At 30.0% G+C, this 13,704-nt stretch overlaps 1 pseudogene; it reads right to left on the reverse strand.

Moving 5' to 3' along the window:
* Positions 1-400: 400 nt before the first annotated feature.
* On the reverse strand, positions 401-2,803 carry LOC130969194 (pentatricopeptide repeat-containing protein At3g06430, chloroplastic-like; annotated as a pseudogene).
* Positions 2,804-13,704: the final 10,901 nt, after the last annotated feature.

The following is a 13,704-nucleotide window of genomic DNA, read 5'->3' on the forward strand; positions in this document are numbered from 1 at the left end:
TTTATAATTGTGATTTTTGTGTATTATATTTATTTATTATTATCTTTTTATAATATGATTTATTGATTTCATTAGGTAAAGTAAATTAAATAAAAAAATTAATCATAAATATAATAATAATAGTAAAAGATTATAGTATACTAAAAAAATACGAATAGTACTAAAAAAATATTATATATAAAATACATCAGAAAAAATATCAAAAAAATTTAAACATGCATAAAAAATAACATTATAATTTAATGTCATGTCCTTTTTAATAATTATCTATCTAAAAGTAATTTTAACTAATATTACTCAAATAATATTTATTTTGTCAAAATCAATTTTGGTATAGAATTACAAAACATAAATCATATTAACAAACGTTAGCACAAACACACACCAAGTATGTGTTTGGATTTTCTTTACCTGGTGTGAATGAATCAAAGAGGTTTGGACTTTGGATGTGCATTGTGGAATAATGTTCATTTCCCTCGTGAGCAACGCGAAGTTCGTGTACAAAGATATAATGTTGAAGTGTTATGTATTCAATTATGTTATAATGATGACAGTGGTGGTGTTAATGATGATGATGGCGGCATTGATAATGGTAGTTGAAGATGAAAATGGTGGTATGGTGATGATGATGGCACAGTGATGATGGTAGTTGGAGATAAAAATGGTGGTAGGATTTGGAACTGGGTTTGAGCAGAAGTTGCGATCGTTCATCATGTGAAAGGAAGCTTGCCTACCAAGTTGATCATTTGTTTCTTCCACAAAACGGGAAAAAAATACAGTTGCACCAGAAAGATGGATTATCACACTCATTTCTAGACCACATATCAATCAACCACTTCATCATCAGGCTTACTTAATTTTGTCATCAATTAACGTCGTCATCTTTTCCTGCTCCAAATAGTAGATCTTGTCATTCATTCCTTGTTTACTATATGCCTCAGCCATTACAGAGTAAGTTGTGTCATCTGGTTGGCATTGTTTTTCTTTCATACGGTTGAAAAGCCTTTCCATTTCCATCAAATCCTCAGCCTTTGAGCATGCAAATATGACAGCATTATAAAAAGACGTATTCTCCGGTATCCGAAACCTCCCAGCCAAACGAACACTGCTAACTGCTTTATAGAAAATACCCGCGTTGGCATAACCCATGATAAGGCAGCAGAAAGTCTTAGTATCAGGTTTGATACCCTCTTAATGCATCTGATCAAATGTATGTTCCATGCTTTTAACATCACCGACATCCGCAAATGCTTCGATCACATTGTTATAAGTTGCAACTGTCCACTGACATTGTAACTTGCGCATTTGCTGCATAACAGATGACATCTTATCATACATTCTTTTCTTTCCATAAGCTCCAATCAAAATATTAAAAGTGTATGTTTCCGGTTGTACTCCAAAGTTACATAACCTTTCATACCATTTCTCCATCATAACAATCTCACCCCGGTTACCAAAGGCACCAATAACCGTGTTCATTGTAAATACATCAGGCTTGCATGCAGCGCTCTCCATCATAAATGACAACAGTTTTTCTATCTGATCAAACATCGCAGCATTAGCATAACTGTTAAGGACAATATTCTGAGTGACAGTGTTCAGCATGATCGATCTTTCGGCCATATCTTCAGACAGAAACCCAACTAATTCGAATTTCAGAGCATTTACACATGCTTTTATTAGGGTGCTGTAAGTGGAAACATCAGGATGGCAGTGAGGGAGGTTCTTCATCTTGTCAAGAACAAGAAATGCCTCATCAATCAGGTAGTTCCGACAATACGCTGCAATTAAGGCAGTATAAAGTCCAGTAGTTTCACATCCATCCTCTTTTATAGTATCGAAAAGCTGATGTGCACGATGGGGTTGGCCAGATTTTCCGAGCAACACAATGAGTTTCACATACGTCACTTCTTTGGGTTCATAATAAGGTTGTTCTCTAAGAATATCAAAGAACTGCAGACCGAAATTAATTAGTAAGTAATACTCATACGAATCTTATTCTATCTATCAATCATTCTTACATTACATAATATGAGTCCGTAAGTTATTATTTGAACACATCCATTTCACATTGATACTCATTTGGCCCTTTTACACAAAAAACGTTTTTAAACTAACATTGCATACGACTTATATTTTTTTTAAGAAAAAAAAAATACACAAACAAGAAACGAAAATTAAATTTTACAAAGAAATAAAATTACGCACTCCAATCATAACTTCTAACTAGAAATGTGATCTTAATTCTGTTAATATTGTAGATTTGTAGGTTAGATTTAACTCAACGGCATCTAATTCTAGTGATTACAGTGCTACTGCTAAAGATTACACAAGAATTTCGCAATAATAGAGACCAGCTAATGAAATAAACGCAACAAAATAACATTCCATAACAGTCAATTATCCATAACAATAAAAGGGGTAAATTTTCAAAGGATACAAAACACAGGAGTGTAATGACGAGAATGACCTCAAGTGCTTTAAGCCACTGCTTCTTATGAATGCAATATGTAAAGGTTTCAGCGAGTGTGTGGACCAAGGCCTTATCGTTGTTCTTATTCTTGTTCTTCTTGCCTCTGATTGGTTTATTCCTCTTACCATCAGAAAACGATGTTTCTGATAAAGAAGGGAATTCAACTTCCTTCAATGAGGTCGAGCAACGAGTTACCTGAAAAATAGGGTTGGATTTGGCATGGGGAATTGGAGAGCAGGCTATGGAAGAAGAAAGAGAGACAAATGTTGAAGCCATAGAAACGTAGAAAGCCAATGCCAGAGGTTTACAAAGAAAGCTTAAACCCCAATTCGAAGCCGAAGGAGCATTTCGATTTTCAATTGCTTTGCTTTTCTCAAATTATTACAATTTAGTAAAATCAAAATGTGATTAAAAATATTCATAATTTTATCATTTTAATTTAATAAATTATATTAGTTCTTAAAAAATAGTGGTCTTATTTTTTTTTTTCAAAAGGTAAATTTGCAGTACTTAATAATGTAAGGAAGGTTGTAAAATAAATATATAAGGAAGAGAAAATAGATATAAAATAAAGAAGTGTAAATAAAAGACTCGTATTAATATTCACCAATATCATTATGTTACTGTAATATTATAATAGAAGTGATTCATATATTTATTATAATAGGAAAAGTTTAGGGAGCCAGCAATTTTAGTGAATTTTGGCCAGCATAAGGTGAGCCATTGGATGAAATCTCACACCAATCTCATACCATCAAATCATCATTGATGGCTAGTTGATGGCTAACAATAACAAAAGCTGCTGGCTCCCTAGCATTACTCTTATATATATATATATATATATATATATATATATATATTTGTTAATTGCCTCATATCATACCTCTGTTTATATATGTATAAGTTCTTCGTTTTCAACTTTTATTAAATGTAAATTCTCTTGGTAACATGAGTATTCTACCATGGAAAAATTGAGCCACCCATATTATTAATGGACATATACCTTATTCATTCTTATCACAACACTCCCCATTAGATGACCATTTAAGATTATACCTCGTTAAAACTTTACTAAACAAAAACTCAATGGAAAAAAGCTTTAGTGAAGGAAAAAGAGTACAATATCTTTGGGGACTGCCTCATTAAAAACCTTGTCAAGAAAAACCCGGTGGAAAAAAACCTGACTAAGGGAAAAAGAGTACATTCTCTGACTCTTTGATAAATCACTATTTTATTGTTTATCTTGTACTAAATTGAGTAGATTTTATCAATTATTCCTACACTTATTCATATAAACTGCATGGTTTTACAATTCCTTCCTAATTTTGTACCATGATTGAAAACTTGCTTCCTAAACCTTTAAATTGTTAATTTTTAATTCCTCTTTATTACCATTCGATGCCGTGATGTGTTTTCAGGTTTACAGGGCATGAATGGCATAAAGGATGAAGAGGAGGCATGTCAAAATAGAAGGAACACAAAAAACTAAGGAGATTGGAAGCGAGTATCGACGTGCACGCATAGCTGACGCGTGCACGCGCATTAGCGCATCTCACAAAATTTTTTTCCTCCGGGTTTTTTTTTCCATAAAATTTTTCAATTTTTTTATTTTTTGGATATTGTTGGTATTTTTTATTTTTTTGGTATAAAAAAATTATTTTTTAGCCTAAAAATTAAAAAAATAATAAATTTACAGATGTGTTATTATTAGATATTGTTTGAATTTATTTTATTTTTCTAACTTAATTAAGAGAATTAAATCATATAATTTAAAAATTCAAAAATAAAAAATTTAGTATTTTAAAATTTTTAATTTTTTTAAAAATATTTTTTATTTTGTTATCCACCGGATTATGCTACAGCCATACTATTGACTTTTTTTGTGGCACTTGTTCACAAATTAAGAATAAATTAATTTATAAAATTTAAATCTTTTCAATTTTTTATTTTTTGGATTTTGTTAGAATTTTTTATTTTTCTACTATTAGAAAAAAAATTTATTTTTTTAGATTTAAATTTAAAAAAAAATAATTTTACAAATTGTTGTTTACTAAATATTGCTGGACTTTATTTTATTTTTCTAATTTAAATAAAAAAGTTAATCATATAATTTAAAAATTCATAAAAAAAATTAGTTTTATAAAAATTTATTTTTTTATTTTCTAGATAATACTACACCTAGATAGTTGACTTTTTTTGTTGCACTTGTTCACAAATTAAGAATAAATTAATTGAAAAAATTTAAAATTATAATTTTTCAATTTTTTATTTTTCGAATATTTTTAAATTTTTTATTTTTCTAATATTAGAAAAAAAGTTTATTTTTTTAGTTTAAAATTAAAAAAAATAATAAATTTACAAATTTGTTGTTTACTAGATATTGCTGGATTTTATTTTATTTTTTTAGTTTAAATAAAAGATATTTAATCATATAATTTAAAAATTCAAAAATAAAAATTTAGTTTTTTAAAATTTTTAAGTTTTTTAGAAATATTTTTTTATTGTTTTATTCACCAGATAATGCTACACGCGGACAATTGACCTTTCTTTTGCTGCACTTGTTCACAAATTAAGAATAAATCAATTTTAAAAAATTTAAAATTTTTTATTTTTTGGATATTGTTGAAATTTTTTAGTATCTATTATTCGAAAAAAAATATTTTTTTAGTTTAAAAATTAAAAAAATAATAAATTTACAGATCTGTTGTTTGCTGGATATTGCTGGATTTTATTTTATTTTTTCTAAGTTAAATAAAAAATATTTAATCATATAATTTAAAAATTAAAATATAAAAAATTTATTTTTTTTTTAATTTTTAAGTTTTTATAAAAATATTTTTTTATTTTTTTTATTCACCGGATAATCCTACACCCGAACAGTTGACTTTTTTTGTGCTACACAAGTTCACAAATTAAGAATAAATCAATTTAAAAATTTTAAATTTTCCATTTTTTTTATTTTTTTGTATATTGTTGGAATTTTTTATTTTTCTACTAATAGAAAAAAATTTATTATTTTAGTTTAAAAATTAAAAAAATTAATAAATTTACAAATATGTTGTTTACTAGATATTACTGGACTTTATTTTATTTTTCTAATTTGAATAAAAGAATTAAATCATATAATTTAAAAATTCAAAAATTAAAAATTTAGTTTTTAAAAATTTTTAATTTTTAATTTTTTTTGTTCACCGGATAATTCTATACACATACAGTTAACTTTTTTTGGGGCACTTGTCCACAAATTAAGAAGAAATTAATTTAAAAAATTTAAAATTTTTCAATTTTTTATTTTTTGGATATTGTTGGTATTTTTTATTTTTGCATTTTTGTCTATTAAAAAAATAATAAATTTATTTTTTTAGATATTCTAAATTTTTCTAACTTAAATCAGAGAATTAAATCATAAAATTTAAAAATTCAAAAATTAAAAATTTAGTATTTTAAAATTTTTAATTTTTTTTAAAAATATTTTTTTATTTTGTTATTCATCGGATTATGCGACAGCCGTACTGTTGACTTTTTTTGCGGCACTTGTTTACAAATTAAGAATAAATTAATTTAAAAAATTTAAATTTTTTATTTTTTATTTTTTGGATTTTGTTGGAGTTTTTTATTTTTCTACTATTAGAATTTATTTTTTTAGATTTAAATCTAAAAAAATAATTTTACAGATTGTTGTTTACTAAATATTGCTGGACTTTATTTTATTTTTCTAATTTAAATAAAAAAATCATATAATTTAAATGTTCATAAAAAAATTTAGTTTTTTAGAAATATATATTTTTTTTATTCTCCGAATAATGCTACACTTAGACCGTTGACTTTTTTTTGTTACACTTACTCACAAATTAAGAATAAATTAATTGAAAAAATTTAAAAACGAAAATTTTTCAATTTTTTATTTTTCAAATATTTTTGAAATTTTTTATTTTTCTAATATTTGAAAAAAAAAATTATTTTTTAGTTTAAAAAATTAAAAAAATTATAAATTTACAGATCTGTTGTTTACTAGATATTACTGAATTTTATTTTATTTTTTTAATTTAAATTAAAGACTTTTAATCGTATAATTTAAAAATTCAAAAATAAAAATTTATTTTTTAAAAATTTTAAGTTTTTTAGAAATATTTTTTATTTTTTTATTCACCGGATAATGCTACACCCGGGCAATTGACCTTTTTTTTGCTGAACTTGTCACAAATTAAGAATAATTCAATTTTTTTTTATTTTTTGGATATTGTTGGAAATTTTTTAGTTTAAAAATTTAAAAATAATAAGTTTACAGATCTGTTGTTTATTGGATATTGCTGGATTTTATTTTATTTTTCTAAGTTAAATAAAAAACATTTAATCATATAATTTAAAAATTAAAATATAAAAATTTAGTTTTTAAAATTTTTAATTTTTTATAAAAATATTTTTTTTAATTTTTTATTCACCGGATAATGCTACACCCGGACAGTTGAGTTTTTTTGTGCTGCACTTGTTCACAAATTAAGAATAAATCAATTTAAAAATTTAAAATTTTCCATTTTTTATTTTTTGTATATTGTTGGAATTTTTATTTTTCTACTATTAGAAAAAAAATTATTTCTTTAGTTTAAAAATTAAAAAATTAATAAATTTACAAATATGTTGTTTACTAGATATTGCTGGACTTTATTTTATTTTTCTAATTTAAATAAAAGGATTAAATCATATAATTTAAAAATTCAAAAATAAAAAATTTAGTTTTTAAAAATTTTAAATTTTTTTAAAATATATTTTTTTATTCACTGGATAATTCTATATATGTACAGTTAACTTTTTTTTGTGGCACTTATCCACAAATTAAGAAGAAATTAATTTAAAAAATTTAAAATTTAAAATTTTTTTATTTTTTGGATATTGTTGGTATTTTTTATTTTTTTCTATAAAAAAATTATTTTTTTAGTCTAAAAATTATAAAAATAATAAATTTACAGATGTGTTGTTTAATAGATATTGCTAGACTTTAATTTATTTTTCTAACTTAAATTAGAGAATTAAATCATATAATTTAAAAATTCAAAAATAAAAAATTTAGTATTTTAAAATTTTTAATTTTTTTAAAAATATTTTTTATTTTGTTATTCACCGGATTATGCTACAGCCGTACTGTTGACTTTTTTTGCGGCACTTGTTCACAAATTAAGAATAAATTAATTTAAAAAATTTAAATTTTTTCAATTTTTTATGTTTTGGATTATGTTGGAATTTTTTCTTTTTCTGCTATTAGAAAAAAATTTATTTTTTTAGTCAAAAATTTATAAAAATAATAAATTTACAGATGTGTTGTTCATTAGATAATACTAGACTTTATTTTATTTTACTAATTTAAATAAAAGAATTAAATACTATAATTTAAAAATTAAAAAATAAAAAATTTATTATTTTAAAATTATTAATTTTTTTAATAATATTTTTTTATTTTGTTATTCATCTGATTTTGCTACACCCGTACTGTTGACTTTTTTTGCAACACTTTGATGTGTGGAAAATGATCCAACACAAAACTCACCGGTAAGTGTACCGGGTCGCATTAAGTAATAATAACTCACATGAGTGAGGTCGATCCCACAGGGATTGAAGGATTGAGCAATTTTAGTTAGGTGGTTGATTCAGTCAAGCAAACAAGTGTTGATTTGAGTGATTTGTATTCAACAGAAGCTAAATTGCATGAAAGTTAAAGTGCAAGAAAGCAAAAGAGCTGAATCTTAAGGTGCAAGTAATGTAAATGACTGAAACTTAAATTGCAAGAAATGTAAATAGCTGAAGCTTAGAGTGCAAGAAATGTAAATTGCTTGAAGAGTAAAGGGATTTCGGGAGCTGGGATGCATAATTTAATAAGAGAACTCAAAGTGCAATCAATCAGAGAAAATAAAATGAAATAAGTTGCAGCAGATCTCAAACAGAAAAGTAAATTTGCTTGAAGAAGCAAAACATAAATGAAACTCAACTTAATTACGAAATCTAAAAAGAAAAGTGAGGATCTCAGGGGGTCAATGAGACTAGAAAACAAGTCTAGATCTCAATTCCTTCCTTGATCCAACAGAGAACAATTTGCAGAAGAAAAGAAAGATAAAAACATCAGATGAACTTCAGATCCAAATCTTAAATCACTAAATTATGCAGAAAATAAACTAAGAGAAATCTTAGATCAAGAATGAAACAGAATTCCTTCAATCTCAATCCAAGATTCAAAACAAAGAGAAAGAGTGCAAAAGTAAGAACAAAGAGGAAGAGAACTTAATTACCAATCCCAATTCCCAAATTCTCAACTGAAAAGTAAAAGAGAGCTAAAACTAAAAAATAAAAGAAGGTTCCAAAGTGACAGTAAAAAAAAGGTAAAAGTCTTCTACAAATCAAACTAACTCCTATTTATACACTTTCTATTTTTGATCTTCGAGCCTTGAATTGGGATTTTGACCTTGATGCAATTGGGTTGATGATCGCTCCAATTAGTTGCCCTTGGTGTTGAGAAGAGATCTGTGCAAAGTTTGAATACTGATGATCCAAGTTTGAGTCAACGTTTGAGGGCCAACATTGACTCAAACGCCACTTTGAATCAGATCAGCAAAAACCAGAAAGGTTTGCTGTCATTGGCGTTTGACTCAACGTTGGAGGGCCAACGTCAGCGAATCCACACGTACGCATACCGCGCGCTTAATGATAAACCCCATTTTGAGGGTTTATCTTGTGTTGATTTCAGGGGTTTTATCAATGATTCCACATGCTTTCTATATGAAAATACAAGACTTTGTGTTCCATTCCTAATTTTGCCTCATGGATGAAAACACGCTTATTTTGCACTAAATTAGATACATTTCTAATCTTCTCTTGGTGCCATTCGATGCCGTGACCGGTGTGTTAAGTGGTTTCAGAATATAGGGCAGGGATGGACCGGAAGAGAGAAGGAGGACGGGTGCAAAGGAAGGGAGCATGAGAATTGAGCTTTGGAAATTTCAGCATGGGCACGTGCGCGCACTTGACACGTCCGCGTGGATTGAGCAGCTAGAAGTCGAAGCCAAGAGCCAAGCCACGAGCCGGCTTGCGTAGCGGCTAGGCCATGATCTACGCGTGCGCGCCGATGTTCGAATGTGATTTTTTAAGAGCCGCGTGACTTGGGCGTGGAGGCAGTTGGGAATCCCATTTTGGGGAAGTGCCTTGGCGGGAAAAGCTTAAGAAGACCAAAGGAACAAGGGTTAAGGGACTTTTAGCTCATTTTCTAGATTTAGATATTTGAAGATAGTTAGTTACACTCTTGGAGAAGAAGAGAGATTTCAAAGCTCTCACTAGGGTTCATCTTCATCCAATTTCTGAATTTTCAATCACTCTTTGGTGAGATCCATTGCAATTCTCAATTCACTTTGTTCATGTCATAGATCTTCTTCTCCAATCTCAAGTAGTACTTGTAATTGCTCATTCTCATAGATCTAGGATTCAACTTTGTAGTTTTGGATTTTATCAATTCCTTGAGAATTTGATTTTCATTGTTGTTCTTTGATAATTGTTGTTAGTTCCTTGTGTTGCAATACTTTTAGTTCTATTTTCTTCTCATTTTTACTATGACTTTCATTCTTGCTCATCAAATGTTTGATAAAATGTCAACACTAGTTATGGAGTAGAAATTTCTTACTTGGCATAGGGTTTGGGCCATTAGAAGAAGTTGAATAGTTGTGTCAATTGTTGATTTGGAATTAGGGATTGCTAATTGACTTGGAGTGCACTAAAGCTAGATTTCCATAAGGTGAAGCTAGGACTTGTGACTCAAGTTGATTACTCTCATTTGACTTTCCTCTATGCCTAGGGGTTAACTAAATGAAGCAAGGCCTAATTGTTGTCATCATTGAAGGAACTATAAGGATAGAGTTTCTAATGCCAACCCTAAGCCAAGTCTTTCAAGGATTGATTGTTTGTTTCCTATTATTTTGCTAAACCTTCAAGAAATCATAACAAGGCTTTCTAATCAATAAGATGCATACTTTAGCAATTCCAAGGGAGGACGACTCGGGAGACTAGTACTCTCGGTTATAGATTGTAGGATTGTTTGGTGCGAAGTTTAAGTGTCAATTAGACTATACTCACGATCATATTCATCATTGAATTCTAAATCGGCATGCTAAATTTCGTTTATCCAAATGGCGCCGTTGCCGGGGAAGTTTGCTTAGTGTGCCATGTTATTGTTTGGAATAAATGTGTGTATATATGTACATAGTTTCATTTCATTGTAAATTGTTCAAGTGACTAACCCCTCATCGTTACCATGAATCTCATTTTCCCTTCATTGCATGACGCGTTCACAACCGAATCCGAGCTTAGTCCCCTTTGATCCGGAAATAGAACGAACTTTGTTTCATATTAGACAAGCTCGGAGGCGGCTAAGGTTTGGGAAAGGTGAAGAGGTTTTCACCACCTCAATCACCTTACTAAAAGTGAACATTGAACCGTCACTCAAAGAAGGCATTAGTCATACTTCCATCAATATCACTAACAACTCTTCTTTTGTTTTAGGTACTAACACCATGGATGCTCCGAGGAGAGTTACCATCAAGGAAGCGGGTGCACCGGATTATGTCCTTCAACCCCTTCATGTAACTGGTGGACGAAATTGTGATCACATCAATGTAGTATTCTTTGTTGTTGTATGGAATCATTATTATGGCACTTATGTGTGGACACAACTCCGTTCAACTAACCAGCAAGTGTACTGGGTCGTTCAAGTAATACCTTACGTGAGTAAGGGTCGATCCCACAGAGATTGTTGGTATGAAGCAAGCTTGGTCACCTTGTACATCTCAGTCAGGTGGATTCAAGTATAATTGGATTATTGGTTTAAATTTGATTAATGGAATAAATAGAAAATAAAGATAAATAAACTAAGATAGAAATACTTATGTAAATCAATAGTGGGAATTTCAGATAGGTGTATGGAGATGCTTTGTTCCTCTTGAAACTCTACTTCACTACTCACTCCTCCTTCAATCCTTCTTACTCCTTTCCATGGCAAGCTGTATGTAGGGCATCACCGTTGTCAATGGCTACATCCCATCCTCTCAGTGAAAATGTTCCTATGCTCTGTCACAGCACGGCTAATCATCTGTCGGTTCTCAATCAGGTTGGAATAGAATCCCTTGATTCTTTTGCGCTTGTCATCACGCCCAGCCTTCAGGAGTTTGAAGTCGTCACAGTCATTCAATCCCAGAATCCTACTTGGAATACCATAGACAAGGTTTAGACTTTCCGGATCCTCATGAATGCCGCCATCTATCTAGCTTATACCACGAAGATTCTGTTGGGGAATCTAAGAGATATGCGCCCGGCCTAAAGTAGAACGGAAGTGGTTGTCAATCACGCGCGTTCATAGGTGAGAATGATGATGAGTGTCACGGATCATCACATTCATCAAAGTTAAGTGTAACGTATATCTTGGAATAAGAATAAAAGAGAATTGAATAAAAAGTAATAGTAATTGTATTGAAACTTGAGGTACAGCAGAGCTCCACACCCTTAATCTATGGTGTGCAGAAACTCCACCGTTGAAAATACATAAGTGAAAGGTTCAGGCATGGCCGAATGGCTAGCCCCCAAGGTCTCTAGATTCAAAAATACAATCCAGAATAATAATATGATAGTAAAAAGTTCTATTTATAATAAACTAGCTCCTAGGGTTTACATGAGTAAGTAATTGATGCATAAATCCACTTTCGGGGCCCACTTGGTGTATGCTTGGGCTGAGCTTGATCAATCCACGAGCTGAGGCTCCTCTTGGAGTTGAACTCCGAGTTATGACGTGTTTTGGGCGTTCAACTCCGGATCATGACGTTTTTCTGGCGTTTAACTCCAGACAGCAGCATGTACTTGGCGTTCAACGCCAAGTTACGTCGTCAATTTCCGAATAAAGTATGGACTATTATATATTGCCGGAAAGCTCTGGATGTCTACTTTTCAACGCCGTTGAGAACGCGCCAATTGGAGTTCTGTATCTCCAGAAAATCTATTTTGAGTGTAGGGAGGTCAGATTCCAACAGCATCAGCAGTCCTTTTGTCAGCCTTTTTCAGAGTTTTGCTCAAGTCCCTCAATTTCAGCCAGAAATTACCTGAAATCACAGAAAAACACACAAACTCATAGTAAAGTCCAGAAATGTGAATTTAACATAAAAACTAATGAAAACATCCCTAAAAGTAGCTTGAACTTACTAAAAACTACCTAAAAACAATGCTAAAAAGCGTATAAATTATCCGCTCATCAGAACACCAAACTTAAATTGTTGCTTGTCCCCAAGCAACTGAAAATCAAATAGGATAAAAAGAAGTGAATACACTATAAATTCCAGAATATCAATGAATATTAATTATAATTAGATGAGCGGGACTTGTAGCTTTTTGCTTCTGAACAGTTTTGGCATCTCACTTTTTCCTTTGAAGTTCAGAATGATTGGCTTCTCTAGGAACTTAGAATTTCGGATAGTGTTATTGACTTTCCTAGTTAAGCATGTTGATTCTTGAACACAGCTACTTATGAGTCTTGGCCGTGGCCCTAAGCACTTTGTTTTCCAGTATTACCACCGGATACATAAATGCCACAGACACATAACTGGGTGAACCTTTTCAGATTGTGACTCAGCTTTGCTAGAGTCCCCAGTTAGTGGTGTCCAAAGCTCTTAAGCACACTCTTTTGCTTTGGATCACGACTTTAACCACTCAGTCTCAAACTTTTCACTTGGCCCTTCATGACACAAGCACATGGTTAGGGACAGCTTGATTTAGCCGCTTAGGCCTGGATTTTATTTCCTTGGGCCCTCCTATCCATTGATGCTCAAAGCCTTGGATCCTTTTTACCCTTGCCTTTTGGTTTTAAGGGCTATTGGCTTTTTCTGCTTGCTTTTTCTTTTTCTTTCTAAATTTTTTTTTCGCCACTTTTTTTTTTCTTATTTTTTTTTCGCAAGCTTCTTCTTTTTCACTGCTTTTTCTTGCTTCAAGAATCAATTTCATGATTTTTCAGATCATCAATAACATTTCTCTTTGTTCATCATTCTTTCAAGAGCCAACAATTTTAACATTCATAAACAACAAGATCAAAATTATGCACTGTTCAAGCATTCATTCAGAAAACAAAAAGTATTGTCACCACATCAATATAATTAAATTAAATTCAAGGATAATTCGAAATTCATGTACTTCTTGTCTTTTGAATTAAAACATTTTTC

Source organism: Arachis stenosperma, chromosome 3 (assembly GCF_014773155.1).
Source record: "Arachis stenosperma cultivar V10309 chromosome 3, arast.V10309.gnm1.PFL2, whole genome shotgun sequence".
Taxonomy (NCBI): Eukaryota; Viridiplantae; Streptophyta; class Magnoliopsida; order Fabales; family Fabaceae; genus Arachis; species Arachis stenosperma.